At 37.7% G+C, this 20,725-nt stretch overlaps 1 protein-coding gene across 11 annotated transcripts in view; it reads left to right on the forward strand.

The window, feature by feature from the left end:
* sh3pxd2aa (SH3 and PX domains 2Aa) overlaps positions 1-20,725 on the forward strand; it is a 168,337-nt gene that overhangs the window by 1,032 nt on the left and 146,580 nt on the right. For 2 of the 11 annotated variants that reach the window (XM_073947060.1, XM_073947061.1), the window contains exon 1: positions 15,719-16,002. The exons of 8 other annotated variants lie outside the window; for them this stretch is intronic. The gene's annotated coding sequence lies outside the window, so the exon portion shown is untranslated. Of the gene's footprint in view, positions 1-15,707; positions 16,003-20,725 lie in introns of those variants that run through there. One more of the 11 variants, XM_073947058.1, reaches the window with a different exon arrangement.

Raw genomic sequence — 20,725 nt, forward strand, 5'->3', positions numbered from 1 at the left:
CAGCGAATGCTCTTCCAGCTGCGACCCATCACTGGGAATTCGATGAATTATGTGTTGTTAAAACTTAAACACATCATTCATTACAGAATTGAATGATCACTTTTCTGGAGGTAACATCAGTGTGCGAATTATACATTGAGGATCATGGAGGTCAACTGTTTCGGTTTGTGTAATACATGCTTCAGTCATTTATGAATTTATTTTTAATTAAATTTTAAATAATTATTCTAGTTTATTAATAACACTTATTTAAGTTTTCTTTGTTTTGAGGGATATTTAGTGTATTCTGACCTACTTTTCTGATTAGCTACACAGTAAAAAAAAAAATCAGTTATTTATTTATTTTTTTTCCAGCAGCTGGAAAAAAAACCTGTAAAATAACTGCTGTTAAATTACAGACATTTGCCGTTTTTTTCCTTTTTTTTAAAAACGAAAAATAACAGATTTTTTTAACAGTCTATTTCAGATATTGCTGTAGCTTAAACTTTAAACTATGTGTCTACTTTGATTTTAATTTGAAGCTAAATATAGATACAAACATCTATTTTACAAGAAAACAAAGTCTTGTGAACATGATGTCTATTGGCGCTCTAGATCTGACGCTTTTTTAGACTTTTTTCTCGAATAGACTGATTGGCGCAATTAATCGTTTGAACTGTTATAGGGATGGTCAAATGTATATTTATAATATCTAAAATTTTAATTATTAACATTTTACTTTAAATACAGATCAGAGTGAAATATTTCTCAGTATTAAAAAAAAATGACCCCTCCCCCATAGATCTCATTTTCACCAACTTTAGGAGGGATGAAGGGTTCATTATGTAGGGTCAATCCCCCCCAAACCCCCCTGGGTAATATCAATTGCACAATTATGATATTATTAACATCAATTAAAAAAAAACAATATTGAATTGTAATCCTCCACACAAAACGAACAGTTTATTAACATTATGTATTTGAATATTTGGCAACTCACTAACGATTCAGAGGAACTGGTCAGTGGCTTGGGATGTTTGGTGTCACTTTCAGACACACCTCACTTTTTCCAGCAATTTAGGCCACAAGTCCCTGAGTTTGGTGGCCTGAAAAAGTGACCATATATGGCTGGAGTAGAAACGTATGTGTTTCCTGCAAAAGATGGGCTCTGAAGTTTGTTTGAAATATTTATACGATTTTGTGAAAGCATGTGCTAGAAACTAGATACACATAAATTATATAGGGTGCATATTTTTTTTTTAAACCTAGTTCATTTACCAGCTTGATGTACTGAGTTGAATACGTATTAACATGCTTTCTCAGTATGTTGCATTGCGTTTTTTAGTCATTCATTAATTTTTTTTTCGGCTTAGACCCTTTATTAATCTGGGGTCGGCACAGCGGAATGAGCCGCCAGCTTATCCATCATGTTTTACACAGCGTATGCCCTTTCAGCTGCAACCCAGTAATGGGAAACATCCATACACACTCATTCACAAACATACACAATAGTAGTTTAGTTCATCCAATTCACCTATAGCGCATGTCTTTAGACTGTGAGGGAGAACATGCAAACTCCACACAGAAATGCCAACTGGCCCAGCAGGGACTCGAACCAGCGGCCTTCTGGCAGTGAGGCGATATTGCTAACCACTGAGCCACCGTGTCGCCCCCTGTGTTTTTAAATTTAATAGAAATTTCCAGTTATCCAATTTTTTATTACTAATGACTCAATTCATATAACAGTTGATTTTGTTTGTGTGTGTGTGTTTGGCGTATCTTTCTTTAATAAAAAATTAACCTAAAGTAAAAACCTAACGATCCAGTTCTCCTTCATGATTTGAGAATGATCCAAGGAGTATTGTGTGCGTCAGTGAAAGCAAATATATCTGACCTACTGTACACAGTTCAGATAGCTAATGTTACCAATTAGCTTATTAGCTGACCTATTTCTAGTGTGCAAATCAAATAAAAGATTTGAATATGTCCGTTTAAGTTAAAAGGATTGACACCCCAAACCCAATTTGAACAGCAAACCAAATATTCTAGTTGTTTACATACTTTTTAATGCTCTTTTTTTCTTTTTTAAACCAGAAATTGTCTTGTTTATAGCAAATAGTGAGCAGCATTTAAGGTTTTAAAGATAGAAACACACCACAGAGGTGGTCCAGTGCACATTTTATTTTGGGTTAACAGTTTATGTGTTATTTAATTAAAAAAAAAAATTAAGTTTATTATTGGTTTAGTGCATTTGGGAACATTTGTTATCATGAAGGAAACACAAGTTATGAGATTAAACACTATATAAAATACAAGACATGCACCATTCATCTGATGTGTGTGTCATAAGTTACATTTTGTCATCTGACAACCAGGTCTGGATATAATCCAATTTTTCTCAAAAGTTTTATCAATCTCTAATTTCTGAGTCAAAAGAAAAGGTGCGCTTTTCTGTATGGTCAGGATTATTGTTACGTTTTCATAAAATTTTGTTGACACTGCTTTCAAACCACTGTACTGTAAAACTGTAAAAATACTGTATATACCACTATACTGGATACTGTAAAAAAGTTAAGGTAACTCAAACTATTTGAGGAAACTGATTGCAACAAACCAAGTTCAAAAACTAATCCTAATGAGTACTGTGAACTTACTCCATTCGAGTAAACGAAGCAATTTGAGCACACACTCAAATTAAAAAAAAAAAAAATTCTCGTTCAAACTACTTAATAATAATAAAAAATAGCTGAACCAACACAATTGTTGAGATTTCATTGGGACAACTTGCATTTTTTTATGTTCAATCTAAGTGTAACTTAATCGATTTGTGTTGGGACAACATGAATGAATTGTGTGGAAACTCAAACCGTTTGAGGAAACCGATTGCAAAATTGAGTTTGAGTTAAAAACTAATCTACATGAGTACTGTGAACTTACTCCATTTAAGTTGCAGTAATGAGGCATTTAATTAACTCATTATCTTCAACACTACACTGAAAAAATTATTCTGAGATGATTTCTTGGATTTACTTAATGTTTAATGTTAAGTGGCTGTAAACAATTTATTTTGGCTGAATTTAAACAAACAAATTAAGTTGAATTTTATTAAATTTACTTTGTTTAAATTCAACTCAAATAAATTATTTGCAACAGTTTTGCAAACATCATTTTTTTCAGCGTATGTTCAAAACTCTTCAATTCAGTAGAATTAACTTTCAGCAAATTTTGAGTTCACTACACTTATTTCATTTCATAAAGTTGCCTGTTGTAATGTATATAGTGGTACGTTTTCAGAATGAGCATGGGTTGTTGATTTGTGTTGGGACAACATGAAAGAATTGTGTTAAACCCAGCATTTTTTACACTGTAAAAAAACAAATAATCCACACAATTCCACACAATCGATGTGTGCTGGGGCAACACGACGCAATTTAGTTAACTTATTAGTTTGTACAATTTTAAGTGGATTAAACATAAAACATTTAAGTTGTCCCCAAAAACCCCAAGAATTGTGTGTTGTTTCAGCTAATTTTAAAGAATTTAAAGAAGTAGTTTTAACAAGCAGCAAATATATATATATATATATATATATATATATATATATATATATATATATATATATATATATATATATTAGGGATGTAACGGTATTGGTATTGTAAATACCGTCATACCGCAATAGAAAATTTTTTCGATATTACCGTAGTCGATGACTCGATAAAACTATAGGTCTTTTGAGAAAATTTGCTCAGGCAAATGAAGCGAACGGGAGGTAGCGGAAACTACAATTCCCATCAGCCCAGGCGTGGCCATCATCCTTTGCGGTCTGTTGTCGCTACAGATCCAGTAATGCGGAAATGGAGTGTGCTCCTAGTAGCGGGGATGAAAAAGAGCTGGAAATGATCGAACCTAAAGCGAGTGTTGTCGCCGCGCGCGTACTGAATAGCGGTGTTGTCGCTCGCGTTCTGATCAGCTGTGTTGTCGCATGCGTACTGTAAAGCATGGAGGGGGGGGTTGAGCGCGCATACTCAAGAGCGGTGTTGTCGCGCGCCTACTGAAGGGCGGGACGGAGGGTGTGTCACGTCGCGGGGGAACTTTAGATCATTTTGGAAAAGCATTTTCTATCCAAGACTAAAAAGGGCATGTGCACTGCACAGGTTGAGCCCTATGTGTGCACGTGCCTGCAAGTTGGGGAATACGACTAATAACAGTCATGGGGACTGCAGAAACACAGCACACTGTTCAGATTGATGCAGACATTGACTTGTACCACAAAGATACCTCTATCTCACTCATGGCTTGTCCTCTCAAGTGGGGGAAAGACAATGCACAACGTTACCCACTGCTGTCAACCTGGGCCAAGTCATATCTCTGTCCCAGAAACCTCAGTCCCAAATGAGAGGGTTTTTTTCTGTTGCAGGGGACATTGTAAATACCCAGAGATACCAGGTTTTACCAGATTATATTTATATGATAATTTTCCTTAAAACCCATCTCTATCTAAGTGAGTGAGTGATTAAATGTTGAATGTGATGAGTTTTCAACACTACTAAATTGAAACCTTATTTTTTTTTTACATGGTTTAATAATTTTTTGTTATTAAAATTGAAGTTCCTGTTTCAAAGCTTACAGATAGATGACTAATTTGTATGTCATTGACACTTTTGGCACTTTTTTGGAGTATTTTTTGTAGTTTTGTTTTTCCTGTAAATGATTTAATAAATACCGTACCGTGACATTCATACCAAGGTATTACCGTACCGTGAAATTCTGATACCGTTACATCCCTAATATATATATATATATATATATATATATATATATATATATATATATATATAATCTTGAGCTCTAGGCTTTCATCTATAAAATCATAATTTGGGTTCGGAAGATGAAGAAAAGTCTCAAGGGTGGCTAATTTTTACAGCCAAATCAGCCCTTGACATTCATCAGTGGTTGTGTGGCTTTTTGTTTTGAACACTTTGTTAGACATGAGCCCATTGTCTGTTCTCACAACTGCTCTCAGATCAGTAATAGTGCAATGTCCTCCCCCATAACTCTCTCCGGAGTCCTTGGCTTTGCTATAGATTCACTGCATTCTCTCCTGGGAGAGCAAGACTTCAAAATATGTATGCTCTATATCCCACAGGCTTCTATATACCGTGGAAAGTGTGTAAAAAAAGAAAAAGCAGTTGTTCAGTCTCATTAGTAATGTTTGTCAAACAGCTGGGTATGCTTTCCTTTCGAGAGCGAGGGAGATATGGAGAAAAGGAGGAGGGGAAATGTGAACCCTCATGCCCTTGTTTTTAATCCCCAGAAGTGGTCTGGCTTCCTCTGTTTGAATGGAGGATCGGCTGTGTTTAGACAGTGCAAAAACTTTTCCTTTATACAAGACAATGTTCTTCTTTGATTTGGGATATTTCTTTGGTGGGGTGATAAAGAAGATACTCACCAATGCTTCAGAAAAGTTGTGCAGGTTTGTCATCATTAGTCAGCTTAGACTTTTATGAAGGACTGAGTAAAAATAGGGGGTCAGACGATGGAAATGTCATGCTTCCAGACAGGAAGTGAGCACTGAAACACTCAGACGAACAGTGGACAGGAGTGCTTCTATTATGTCTTTGTTGGAATTGTGTTTGTGTGATGTTTTCTCACATACTCACTTCATTAGCGAGCACTGATTCCCAGCAGAGCCCCACATGTCTGAAATGTGTTTGTGTGTGTGTGAGCGGTACGTGAAGCCACCTTGAGGCTCTCCCCAGACAATCTGCTGTCTTGTCAGCTTTTGTACGTGACACATTTCCTTAGCGGTTTCCATCTGTTAAGTCCCTGTCATAGGCCACTACAAGACACAGCATGCTATGAATCATTACTGTTTATCCTATCTATCTATCTATCTATCTATCTATCTATCTATCTATCTATCTATCTATCTATCTATCTATCTATCTATCTATCTATCTATCTATCTATCTATCTATCTATCTATCTATCTATCTATCTATCTATCTATCTATCTATCTATCTATCTATCTATCTATCTATCTATCTACCTACCCATCCATCCACCACCCACCAACCCACCCACTCATCCATCCATCCATCCATCCATCCATCCATCCATCCATCCATCCATCCATCCATCCATCCATCCATCCTTCCATTCTTCCTTCCTTCCTTCCCTCCATATGCAATCTTTCTTTATTTCTTTGCTTCCATCCATCCTTTCATCAGTCTGTCCATTCACCATTGCATCCATCCATCCATCCATCCATCCATCCATCCATCCATCCATCCACCCATCCTTACATTATTTTAATAATCAATTCATCAATTCATCCATCCATTATTTTTCCATCTATCAATTCATACAAACATCATTTTAACAATCCATCCATCCATCCATCCGTTATTTAACAATCTATGCATCTGTCCATCTATTCGTTTGTTCTTCTGTCCATCCATGCATCCTTCTATTCTACTCATCATTTTGTATCAATTCATTTATCCATCCATCCATCCATTCATTGTTTTCCATCTATCCATTCACTGTTCTTCCATCCATCCATGCATCCATTCTTTTCCCAACCATTCATTTATCAATCCATCCATCCATCCATCCATCCATCCATCCATCCATTTTTTTCTTCCATCCATCCATCCACCCATACATCCATCCATCCATTATTTTAACAATCCATCCATCCATCCATCCTGCCATCCATCCATTCAATTCAATTCAATTCAGCTTTATTTGTATAGCGCTTTTACAATGTAGATTGTGTCAAAGCAGCTTCACATAAATGGTCATAGTAACTGGAACAGTGTGGTTCAGTAACTGGAACAGTGTGGTTCAGGTTTTAGTGTTTAAGTTCAGTTCAGTTCAGTTTAGCTCAGTTCAGTGTGATTTAATCATTACTGAGAGTTCAAACACTGAAGAGCCAATTCATCGATGCGTAGCTCTACCAATCCTGAACCATGCGAGACAGTGGCCATCCATCCATCCATTCATTTTTTTCATCCATCCATTTATACATCCGTCATCCATCCATCCATCCATCCATTATTTTAACCATCCATCCATCCATCCATCCGTCCATCCATCCATCCATCCATCCATTATTTTAACAATCCATCCATCCATCCATCCATCCATCCATCCATCCATCCATCCATCCATCCATCCATCCATCCATCCATCCATCCATCCATCCATCCATCCATCCATCCATCCATCCATCCATCCATCCATCCATCCATCCATCCATCCATCCATCCATTGTTCTTCCATTGTATCTTTCTATTAGTTAAAACAGTAGTTCACACAAAAACAAACTATCTGATAGTTATTCAATTAATTAAACAATATAACCCTTTCTCTTAACTGAAGCATTTGATAACTAAGCTGACATGCTCTATTTTGCTTTTTTTAAAGTTGTATAATAGTTTTTGGCTGCAGACTGAAATAACATTCTGTGTTTAGTAGAAGTTAAGCTCAATCAACAATGTTTGTGACAGGATGTTGATTGTCAGAGCAACAGTGAAAATGCAACTTGTCACTGAAACATAACTTACAATTGGGCCAATTTAACGTGGATATAAAAGCAGACTTGTGAAGCATCATTTTATGAAGCGCTTGCTTTGTTTTCCTAACTTTAATTGAGCTGGAAAGTTGTTCTCTGGGTTTTTATGGCTGTAGACTTTACATTGTCATGGCAACAAAGTTGTAAAGTGCATACTACTGTTCAAACATTTGGGTTGTTTAGTTTAAGGTTGGTAAGATTGGAAAGAAGTTTTTTATGTTCAGCAAAATTTGGTTAAAAAATGTAAAAAGAGCAACACTGTAAAATATTTGTAAAATTTAAAACTAGTATTAGAATTAGAACTACTTTCCCTTGTAATACTTTTAAATATTAGCCTTTTACATTTTAAAATGTTATTTATCCCTATGATGGCAATGTAATATGTTGAGCTTATGTATATAAATCGTTCTACATTGTAAAAAATGCTGCGCTCCACACAATCGATTTATGTTGGGACAACATGAAGGTATTAAGTTAACTCATTAGTTTTTAAAAATTAAAGTGGATTGAACATAAAACAATATAAAAATATGATTTATATACCAAGATCAGCTGAAATCAGCTGAGGTGAAGTGATGGCGACCAGCGAGACCTAGCTGTCACTCAACCTTAATTATGCAGACTTAATATAACTTAATAGAAAGTAAACGGATGAGTTATAAAAAACATTCACCGTCCTCACAGTTGTCATGAAGGGTAATATTAGCTATATGAACCAAACCCTCAACTATATGAACCAAAAACTCAAAAATCTTTTGTACCAGGCTGTAAACATGTTTTTATCAGCTGTAAAATTGGGCAGTTTAGCATTGCAGTCAGTGAGCATCTGTACTTTCTGGAGCCAGCCCCCAGAGGCCAGTCGATGAATTGCAGTTTTAGTTACTTCCGTATAGGCTTCGCAAGGGAGAGTGGGGGGTTGCTGCTTTGTTTCAACTCATTTTTTAAAGAGCCCATATTATACATGAAATAGGGTCATATCTTGGTTGTAAGGGTCTCCAACAACAGTCTAATATGCATGCAAGGTCAAAAAACACTTTCATGGTCTTATAATCTGCATTTATTTTTATCTAATTATCCCAGCGACTCCTGTATGAATCGTCCAGTGATTCATTTGTTCCCAAACCCCTCCTTAGCGCGAAGCTAATCTGCGCTGATTGGGCCGATGACAGTCTGTCGCGATTGGTCGACTGCCTTCAGTCAGAGAGGGAAATGGCCAATAGCTAATCAGCAATTTAAAAAGTAATCACAGTTCATACACGCTCGAAAGTGTAGGCGTGGACTTTAGCTGCCACACTATGGCGAGTGGATAGTGCCACGGATAACCGAACGAAGGAGACAGTCGTGTACTCGCCATACCACACACACACAAAAACACACACACACCTCCGGATGACAACGCTCCCGCTTCAGCCCGCACCCGCCAGGTTTTAGCCTGAGAACCCGCTCCGTTTTCTGCCCGCCGCGCCCGGTCCCGCTAGAGCGGAGAACACAACCAAATATCACCCAGTATACAGTCCAGACAGCCAAGCTGTCTGAATAAAAACACACACACAGCACAAAGTACACAAAGCTCGTTCGTTCGTTCGTTCGCTCTCCCTACCGCTCTCTCTCTCTCTCTCTCTCCCCGCGCCAGATTTCTGCGGCGCGGGAATACATTTCCGAATAAATCGCGGGAGCAGAACTCTAGCACGGAGCTCCATAAACAAACAGCACGCGTCGCGTTTTTAACGTGACTTTGCACGCGATAAGATAATATATCCAGTTAACCTGATACAGTACACGCGGTTACAAGTAACAAATCACAACTAAATACATTTGCAAGCTAGAGTAAACGCGGCAACAACTTTAACCGCACGTACTTACACTTGAGAAATGTAGGAAGAAACCCATCCTGACGTCCATCAGTTACTCTTTACTGATCCTTCCTTTAACAAACTCAGATGAAGTATTCTTTGTATCATGTAGCTTCCAGAAGTTTCCAACTGCTTGGTTATAATGCTGATGTTTCATCTTTGGGTAGAGACTCAATATATCCATCTGCAGTGTGACTTCAATCGACCGGCATGTTTGTGTGCGTGTGTTTGTGGGTGTGCGTGTGTTTGTGGGTGTGTGTGTGTGTGTGTGTCTGGGTTACTGCGTCAGAGGGCGGGGCCTCAGGTTTGAAATCTCCCGGGTTTGCGCGTGCACGTGAAAAACTTTGTTTCGTTCGTACGTCATGGCGAAACACCTAATGAGTCGGTATCAAGGCGACTCGTTTGAAGCACTATGATTCGACTCTTTTATAGATGAATCAACAGTTTTAAACACTGTATTCTTACAGATTTAAGCCTTAGCTGGATACTTCACTTCACTTAGAGCTGTGTTACACACTACATGGAGGGGAATTTTCAAAAACCCATAATATGGGCTCTTTAAGTTATATAAATGCAAGTTGAGATGATTAAATAATGTAAGGTTACAAGATTTTTTATACGGTAATATATTTTGATAAATCAAAAGGATAATTTAAAAATATGTTGTTTTTTTTACTGAAAAAGTTGCATAACTTTACACAGAAAAGATTCTCAATAATTTTTTTTCATACAACACTTTTGTTTGTATGAAACTATGCTTTCAAACTAACCCCCTCTGTATATCCCACACATCCTGTACCAGCATTCACATATGTTTATATACTGATGAATGACTGCCTGTCTTTAATCTCCACGCTTTCATTTCCCCTCCTCTTCGCTTGTTCCCTGTCCAACATGACATCTCAGAGCCATAAAGCTCATTGCTCCTTTCTGTAGACTCGCTGTCTGCCCGGCTGCCAGTTGCGGAGCGAACGCTATTGCTTTCAGTGCCGCTTGATTACATCATAGAGAACAAATGATGCCGGAGCTGCCGGTGACAACATGTGTGGGCAGAAAGTGAAGGCCCTGCTACAGTATAGAGCAGCCTTCATGGGAAACGGCTTTCTCTCTCACAGCAACTAATGATGGCGTCACCCATAAAGAGAAATGATCCCGCCAAGGGGTTTCCTGGGATACTTTATCAGAATTGTATCGTATTTTTGCATTTAATAATGCTTTTCTGAGTTGGACAGAAAGCCTGAGCTTGAATTACACAAACTAATGACGTGTTTGTTTATGATGTTTTGTTTGGCTTTTTATTGCCTGGGACACTGGTTCCAGCTCTCTCAAAGGGCTCTGTGATGAAAGATGAGATTGTTGAGGGGGTTTGAAAGGCCACGTAGGTGTAATGGAGCTGAAAAATAGCAGTAAAATGTTCCCTCTCTGACAGTTTTGTCTACACGCCACCGGTTACAGCGTTCAGTAGACACACACACAAGCGCTCGCGGAGGCGGCGGACTACTCGTTCCCAGTATCTGACTTCCACAAGTAATAATCAGCACTCGGTGGATGATGTATGACAGTTTTGGGATTATGAGTTTGTTACAGGGGGTGGCACAGTGGCTCAGTGGTTAGAACTATCGCCTCACAGCAAGAAGGTCGCTGGTTTGAGTCCTGGCTGGGCCAGTTGGCATTTCTGTGTGGAGTTTGCATGGTCTCCCCGTGTTCATGTGGGTTTCCTCTGGGTGCTTAGGTTTCCCTTAAAAGTCCAAAGACATGTGCTGAAGGTAAATTGGATGAACTAAATTGATATTAAAAGGGACTGTAGTTTCATGCTTTCATTGTCCGACAACACTCCGTCTCTTGGCGTTTATTTATTTGGTAAAACTTTACTTGAAGGAGGTGTTCATGAGACATCATGACATCATGACATGACACATTATGAATTTGACCAAGATTTTATGCATGCTTATGACAACTGTCATTAAGGCCCAAAACCAATTCTACCGCTTAGCCCTTCCCTTTACCTCTACCCCTCGTTTTGCACGTTCACATGAAGGAGTAGGGCTAAAGGGAAGGGCTAGATACCCCTTAAAACTAAGATTTTTCAGGACCACACTCAAAACCAAGGGGTTAGAAAATTTCCCAGAATACACCACCCACGACTGCAGTATAGCTGCACCCGGAAGTAAGACAGTCCAAAAAATAAGTATTTTTTGTCTTCACACTCGGTTTTTAGGGCCAAGGGGAAGGGGAATGGATATAAACAGAGAATTGGGATTGGGCCTAAGTGTCATCTGCTCAGTTATGTCATTTTAAATTCAAAGATGACATTGTTTGCTTGTTATGACAACTTGAATTAAAAATTACATCACAACCTGCATTTTTCTTTGTCATGATAACTTGACAAGACAACATAGCTTGTCATAAACCTGTCATAAACATGATAGTTATAAGGCCATCAGAATTGTGTGATGACTATTTTTCTGATCACTTTTTAGTGGAACAAACTGTATTTGTCATTAAAAGTGTTATTACTCTGTCAAATACATTTTTAAGTGTGTGGTTAATATTTAATTACATTTTAATGACATATTTAGCTTTTACCACTCTAGTTGAGGTAAAAAAAAAAAACATTAATGATGCGGTTATAAAATTCATTTTTATAATGGCTTCACTACAATCATGTTTATAACAGATTTATGACAAGTTTTGTTGTCTTGATAATGTCAAGTTGGCATGACCAGTGTTGGGGAAAGTTACTTTTCTAAGTAATGCATTAAAATGTTGAGTTTCTCTCAAAAAAAAGTAACTAATTGCATTACTTAGTTACTTTAACGGAAAGTAATGTGTTACGTTACTTTTGAGTTACTTTTCATACCTACCTGAGGCTTGATCTCTTTCAGAACTTGAATGGTATTTTTCTTTTTTAAATAGAGGAACTCTGCATTTAATGACACACAGTATAATCTACACTTTCATTTAACTTTCAAAAAAAAACTAATAAAAAAGAAAATTGAATAATGTTAACTTCGGAGAACTTCCTGATGCTATAAATGCTGTATATGCAGATTAATAAAAGTTGAAAGCAATGTGTTTGCTACTTTTGTCTTATTAGTTCAGTAAAATCACTGTCAATCGAGACTATAATCCTCTTTTCTTCCATGTGTTCAAAGTAATGAGAATACTTCCATCACAAAAATGTAAGGCTCTGCCATCTTCATGGAGGAGCTCATTTTCTCATTGAGTGTGATTCAATGTTCAATTCAGCTTTATTTGTATAGCGCTTTTACAATGTAGATTGTGTCAAAGCAGCTTCATATAAATGGTCTTAGTAACTGGATTAGGGTAGTTCAGTTTTTAGTGTTTAAGTTCAGTTCAGTTTAGCTCAGTTCAGTGTGGTTTGAAGTCATTATTGAGAGTCCAAACACTGAAGAGCAAATTCATTGATGAGTAGCTTTTCAGATCCTGAACCATGCAAGCCAGTGGCGACAGCGGAGAGGGAAAAAAAAACTTCACCAATAGGAAACTGAAGAAAAAAATCTTGAGAGAACCAGACTGAGTTCGGCACGACTATTTTAACTTCTCCGCTGGCCAAAAGTCTTGTGCAGAGCTGCAGTCTCAGCAGTGGAGGCTGGGAGCTGGCCTCAGCGAAGACTTGTCAGTCCCTGGAGCGTCACTGTAATCAGCCTCATACTCTCCACTCCCCCATGACCAACAGCGCAGCAGCAGCTCAGGATACGGCCTGGTCCCGGATATGGACACCTTGGGATCATCTCGTCGCTGGTCTTGGGTCCAATCAGTGACTCCGCATAATCTGAGGACCTCAGGATGAGTATCCCCAGGTGGAAATGAAGAATAAAGAGAATAATGTGATTACATTAATTCAGCAAACTCATTTTTAAAAGTCTATTAAATAATCTAAAAAGTTACTCGAGTTACATTTTTTAAAAAGTAACTCAAAATATTATTACTTAATATTAAAAAAGTAATATGTTATTTACTCGTTACCTAGAAAATCAATATTATTACATCAATCCCGTTGCGTTGCCCCCAACACTGGTCATGACGAAGGCAAAAACAGGTTGTGATGTGTTTGTTTATGTCAAGTTGTCAAAACAATGTCATATTTAGATTTAAAATGGCTTAACTGAGCGAATGACACTTAATGACAGTTGTTATGAGAGAACAAACCATCGTTATACAACAACTTGCGTTATTAAAGCTATTACGTTTAGAAATGTGTTGAAAAAATCTGCTCTACATTAAAAAAATGGGGGATAAAACAAGGGGGCTAATAATTCTGACTTTAACTGTAAATATATACAGTATGCAGTCCCAGTGTAATCATGTGCTTCAGAAGAGGCGACTCGTCCCAGGATGCTCTGAAGGCCAAAGGTGTTGACGCTGAAAGGTTGCCGTATGCGCCGAGTCGACACTTTTTCGTCAGCACTTCTCCAGGAAGCTCAGTGCACTCGAGTTCCACTTCCTGTACCTCATCCCTTTTCCGGAAGCTGGAATGTGCATGTGCACTTGTACGTAGTCAACAGGGTGAAGAGGGTGACTGGCAAACTGGAAATGACCACAACAAAACTGCAAAGGAAGTCGAGAGAATGGGTGTCACATGGATCATTGTTGATAACAATGCTCAGTGAGAAGCTACCTTTCATCTTTTGCTCCCTCTGCCCTGATCTGCATATTGTCTAATTAATGATTTACAAGATTATCTCTTCCTGGGGGAAATTCCCTTTCCAGAATCCCATTACCAGTGGACTCGCCTGCAGTTTCACAGCTTAAACTGTGCAGTAAACGCTCACCCCTTGAGGCCTAGGCTTGGAGCTATTGCCAAATTTGCTGCGATAGGAGTCCATTTAGAGCACTTGTTAGCCTTTGAGTTTGTGACTCTTACTCTGGTGCTGAATTCGAAATCGCCTCCCTATACCCTCGTTCACTTTTCCATATATTAGTTCTCTAATATGGTCTACTTGAAGGGCTGAATGAAAAGAAGTTAAGTGCATTCAAACACTGGAAGTGTTGCTGTTTTGCTTGTACTTTGCTGCTTGACAAATCCCTCAGATGATATTTTTTATCAGACTTTGTCAGACTCAGCGAGCTGTCTTTTAGTAATAAAACGAAGTATTTAGATTTCTGTCATATAAACAAATGTACACTTTAATTAAATATTAGTTTATTTTGATACCTGCACTGATAGGATTGTGATGTTGAAGCCCTCTTATGGTCAGACAAGGAAATTCATTTGGTGTGCGAGCTCTCGCAGTTAAGGCTGATTTATACTTCTGCGTCAAGTGCACGCGTATGGTCTGGGGCAGCCTTCATAAGGTTGCACATCCCTCACTGTGGCGGACACCTACGCTGATGCACTCTCTTAAAAAATGCGCAAGCTTTGTAATTGGTTGGCTTGGTAGCTGTTACGAGTGTGGGTGGGACAGAGAGCCTCACAAATCCATTGGAGCGAGTGTTTACCAGTGTCAAGTTCCGTGAACTAGCTCTACATAGAGAGTGTTGTTTTGTGTTTACATTATGAATAAAGTTGTTGCATGACCGCTGGTTCCCACCACTAAATGCGCAAGTTTTGCAACCCAGGCTCATTCTGAAAACGTACCTATAAACATTTCTGAAGGCCGCGAAATACATCCCAGGGGTACATTTTTTTTGCAGTTTTTGTTTTCGAAAATACATGAGAGGCCGAGATCTTAAATTTCTCTTGTGATTGCCATGCATGCCTGCTGTGGCCGCGTAAACCCACCAGACTCTTCGACTGACTGAATGACTGACTGACTGACCAATCAACTGACCCACCCTTTTTCTTCCCTAAATCCGTCTCAAATTTCTCTCGCAAGTGCTATTCGCACCTGCTGTTCTCGCATGAACCACCAGAGGCCGCTGTTGACTGTTTGACAGACTGACCAATTGACTGACTTTATATATATACACACACACACACACACACACACACACACACACACACACACACACACACACACACACATTAGCATATATTTATCAGATAAGCCTTTGCTATTTATTTATAGCAACAATTTCAGGTCTTCTGTCTCAAATAAATTCAACTTATTTCTTCCATTTTTCCAGGACTATATCCTTCTTTAAGTTGACCACAGAACTGTTTATTTTTTTCAATATAAATCTCAAAAGTCAAGTTCAAGGCTTTTAGTTATGTTCAGTGTAAACTCAAGTTGGTTTTGATCTGGTCCCCGTGTCATTATCTAATTTTAGTGATCCCTTACCTCTAAAATCCTTATACTTAACCTTTAAGTCTTAAAGAACTTAAACTGCTTACTCAGCATAAAGAATAGAAGTGTTGCTGTTTTCACATCACAGATTTTAACTCTTCAACTCGCTGAATGAAATGCCGTTTTTTTTTTTTTTTTTGTGGCTATGAAGGCATTATGGTTGGAAATATGGTGGATGGATAGTCTTTTATGTGTCTCTTGAAATAGTCTCTTTAGGCGGGGTTGAGTTACTTTAGTGGCGAGGCCTCTACTTTAAGCCCCACCAAGACTTCAAGCTTAAACAGTCCTCATCCCTTTCTTCTAAGACAAATCTGAAGACAAGACGTCTGCTTTTCAGTAAGTTTCTCTGGCTTTACAATACATCTCTTTATGTCATTTTTTTTCTTTTTCTTGGCAAACATTTTTATAATGAATCATGTGCTTGATTTGTCTGTTTTGCTGATGTTAATCTAAATTGTTAAAGTTATTTTATTTATAATTATCATGATCATTAGTTCAGCATTTTCAGCAGTATAAAATGTGTACAGCCAAACCTGTGAAAGTTTTTAGTCAGTGGATGCTCTGCTTTGTTTGGTTTGAAGATTAATGTTGAATCTGCAGGTTTTTGAGTTGCCTGAAGAGCTCTTTTGTGTGGCATCTCTCATTGGAAACAGAAGAAGGGCTTTCTTCACCCGTGATCAGATATAAAATAAATTGTTGAGTATGCTCTTTTCCTTATATATGTATGTTCGGTGTCTCCAAGAATCTAGCTGTGTTTTCTTAATCGTTTTACCGACTCTGTCATTGAATAATTGTTTGGAAGAGATGGTCTCCATTATGTAGCATCAAGAACTCTTGAAATCAGAACTCCTTTTTGTGTTCTTTTCAACGTCACCATGTTCAAATTCAGTGTCGAGAACAAATGTTGCAGGCAAATGGCTCTTTTAAGCACAAGGAACATTGCTAAAATGTTGATCTTTGATTGCTTTAGATGTGTGAAGTTCTCATTACTTGAATATGTGCTTTATATGACTGTTGAAATGCATTAGATGTTTAAAGGTTGAGTCCAAATAACAGCTTAGATATTTCTGTTTTGAAAGTATTTGGTGAGAAATGTGAGAAGTCACTGACTTTGAGCACAATATAAGACATTGGTAATATTTTATGCAAAGAAATGATACTGGATACACTGTAGGTTACATTTATTATTATTATTTTTTAAAGTATATTAAGGAGAATTTATTATTTTGGTTAATTTTGGGTAATTTTGAAAAAAGGTTTATTTTTAGTAGTCTGGAATGGCTAGTTTGCCTTAACTAATTGACTTGTAGTACAGTTGATGAATAATATACGAATAGTTTTAAATAATACATATACAGTGCATCTGGAAAGTTTTCATAGCGCTTTACTTTTTCCTCATTTTTTAATGTTACAGCCTTATTCCAAAATGCAAATTAATTAAAAATAAAAACCTGAAAAATCACATGTACAGAAGTATTCATAGCCTTTGCTCTGAAGCTCTGAAATGAGCTCAGGTACATTCTATTTCCACTGATCATTCTTGAGATGTTTCAGCAGCTGATTTGAACATGATTTGAAAAGGCATATACCTGTCTATATGGTCCCAGTGTTGATAGTGCAAGTCAAAGCACAAACCAAGCATGAAGACAAAGGAATTGTTTGTAGACCTCCGAGGCAGGATTGTTTCGAGGCGCATATCAGTTTAGAAATCAGCAACTTTTAATTATTATTATTATTATTATTATTATTATTTTTGTGGTGGTGATATGCTAATTTTATAGCTCTCCTACAGTTAAAGACTTGAGTTTTATCACTCTTTAATCCATTGAGTCAATCTCTGGGTCTGGTGGGAGCACTTTTAGCTTAGCTTAGCATAAATCATTGAATCAGTTTTGACCATTAGCATCTCACTCAAAAATGACCAGAGTTTTTTAATGATGATACTATACAGTGCCTGAAAATCTGGCAAACATGGAGACATTTGTGGGAGATGATTTAGACCTATTTTCAGGTGCTGCATAATATCATTGTGCCTGCTGCAGCCATGGTACAACAACAAAGTTCCTTGATTATTACTCCAGAATGAGAGTATAGTTCCATGCCATATCAGTTTAGAAAATAGCAACTTTTTTATTTTTCATTGGTCTTAGTACACAATGTAACTACAGAAGAGTCAAGCTTTAAATAGGAAAATTAGCTTAACTTTTTGGTCATTTTTTGAGTGAGATGCTAATGGTATAATTCAATGATCTATGCTAAGCTAAGCTAAATGTGTCTAAATGGATTTAAAGATGGTCAAACTCAGCTGTTTAACTCTAAAGAAGTTGTAAGATGAAGCTTTTTCAGTGTGTAGCTTTAATGTACAAAGTTTAAAAATTTTAATTTAAATACTAATGTACACTTTTACAATTTCTTTTCCCGCATTATGTGAATTACTTTAATATTTCACTTAAAACAAGATGGGGTTCCAAGACATATCAGTTCAGGAAATAGCAACTTTTCATTTTTCGTTGGTCTTAATACATGATGTATATGTTAGTACAGAAGAGTCAAGCTTTAAGCAGGAAAATGTTTAATACTCTTTGGTTGTCTTTTGAGAGAGATGCTAATGGTCTAATCCAATTCAATGATCTATGCTAAGCTAAAAGTGCCTGAATGGATTAAAAATGGTAAAACTCAACGGTTTAACTCTAAAAAAGTTGTAAGGTGAGGCTTTTTAAAGTGTGTACCTTTATATACGCAGTTAAAAAAATAAATAAATAAAAAACAGTTCACTGGGGAAGGTGAAATTTCTGCCGCTTTGAAAGTTCCAATGAGCATCCGTATTATCCGTGAGGCGAAGATGTTTGGAACCACAAGGACTCTTTCTAGAGCTGGCCGGCCATCTAAGCTGAGTGATCGGGGGAGAAGGGCCTTAGTCACTGAGGTGATCAATAACCTGTAACATAAAAAATTGCAGGAAAAGTGAAGCGCTATGAATACTTTCTAGATGCACTGTATTACTGTTCATTGTTAAGGAATGTTGGGTCCATTAGATGGTTTTAACATGACTGTACTTACACTCTAAAAATCCTGGATTGCGTCCACTCAAATTGGTGTAACACAGGGTGGCGCGGTGGTGCTCTGAGAGATTTTGAAATTCTAACAGTAAACAGAGCTACTGTAAGGTCACACCTGCTTGGTATAAATGCTTGAAAATGATTTGGTTGAAAATATCCATTAGAAGCTTAAAAGTAATCAGATGTAATCAGTTACTTTACTTTTATAAAGTAATTGAAAAGGTACACTACTTATGACATTTTATATAGGGAAATTTTCAATCTGTAATCTTTCACATTTCCAAAGTAATCTCCCCAACACTTTTGAGCTAGCATAAAAGCACGCAAATAAAAAGAATTTGAAAATGAGCTAAAATATTCCGCAAAATCCTGTTTTCCACCTGCTCTATATTATTATTATTATTATTATTATTATTATTATTATTATTATTATTATTATTATTATTATTATTATTATTATTATTATTATTATTATTATTATTATTATTAAGGGGCGTCACGGTGGCGCAGTGGGTAACACAATCACCTCATAGCAAGAAGGTCGGTGGTTCGAGCCTCAGCTGTGTCAGTTCTCTATGTGTTCGCGTGGGTTTCCTCTGGGTGCTCCAGTTCTGAAAACAAGTGCAAAGAAATGTGCTGGTGAATTGGGTAAGCTAAAATCATCCGTAGTGTATGAGTGTGAATGAGGGTGTATGGGTGTTTCCTAGTGTTGGTTTGCAGCTGGAAGGGCAACCACTGCGCCAACATATGCTGGATAAGTTGGTGGTTCATTGCGCTGTGGCGACCCCTGATTAATAAAGAGACTAAGTCGAAAAGAAAAAGAATGAATGAACTTTACTTGGAAATGAATGTCCCGTTGGCTTACGTTGGTTCTGTTTCAGAGCTATTTTCACTCTGTGGGACAGTAAATTTGTGCTTGATATTTTGGGCGTGGGCTTTTAGCTGTCCTGTTTTCCACTCTGGTTGCCATGAGAATGACTCCATCAGCCAATCAGGACAGAGATTTGAAGATTTTGCATCTTGCACTCGCAGAGAAAGACTCGACTGAAGCTGCTCTCTGTGGTGAAATTACAAATTACAGTTGGGCAAGGAAGGGCAGAATCAGCAACCATACATGCCAATCCGGTCAGGGGTCTTTAAATAACTCCTGTTGGCAAACATTCTCCAGCACACACACACAGGCACACAAGGAGTATGTTTTTAGCACATGCTTTCAAAGAAAGACTCTTCATGCACTCTATCTCACACTTTTCCAGGCACACGGTGTGTGATAAGCATGCATCTGTTTGGATAGCTGCACACACACTGTGGGAAACAGCGTGAGGTGGTTTAGTCAAGGCCGTTTCCCAGCATTCAGCTAACAGAGGAAGCACTTTAACCTGGCACAATGCAAATACTCACGAGCATGTTAACCGTCTGTCTCACAGCACAGGTCAGAGCCTCCTCTATCAGCGTCTCTGCTGCTCCACCACAAACATCTGCCTGTTTCATATCACAGCAGTCGTATTTCATTACTCACTCAAAAGCTGATGGCGCTTCCCACTTTATGGCCCGTGACATAATCTTTGATACACGGAGATGTGATAAATCAAATGGCTTGCTTGTCTAATAATTGAGGCTGGACTCAATCGGTCTAAACATACTGTGGGGAAAAAAGCAGTGTTGGCTACCATTTGAAATGAGTTTCTATCGTCAAAGTGTCTCACTGTTTGCTCAGTCCTTTGGGTTTGCTGCTAGTTTGAGCGTTTCTGGAAACTGTAAAAGGTTTCATAACATGTCGAACAACTCCTTCGTTTTCACCACAGGCACTGTGGAAGCTCATTTAAAATGCTTTGTTTTGCTAGTGCTTTGGTTAGCTGTTAGCATGTTGCAGTATGGTTACTGGATGTGTTGCTTTTTGATTTATACAATTTTTTTAGATGCAAAATGCAGTGCCATGATATTACACAGTGTTAGGTTTGTTAGTGTGTTGCCATTTGGCCATTTAAAAATACTATAGT

This window comes from Danio rerio, chromosome 1 (assembly GCF_049306965.1).
Source record: "Danio rerio strain Tuebingen ecotype United States chromosome 1, GRCz12tu, whole genome shotgun sequence".
NCBI lineage: Eukaryota > Metazoa > Chordata > Actinopteri > Cypriniformes > Danionidae > Danio > Danio rerio.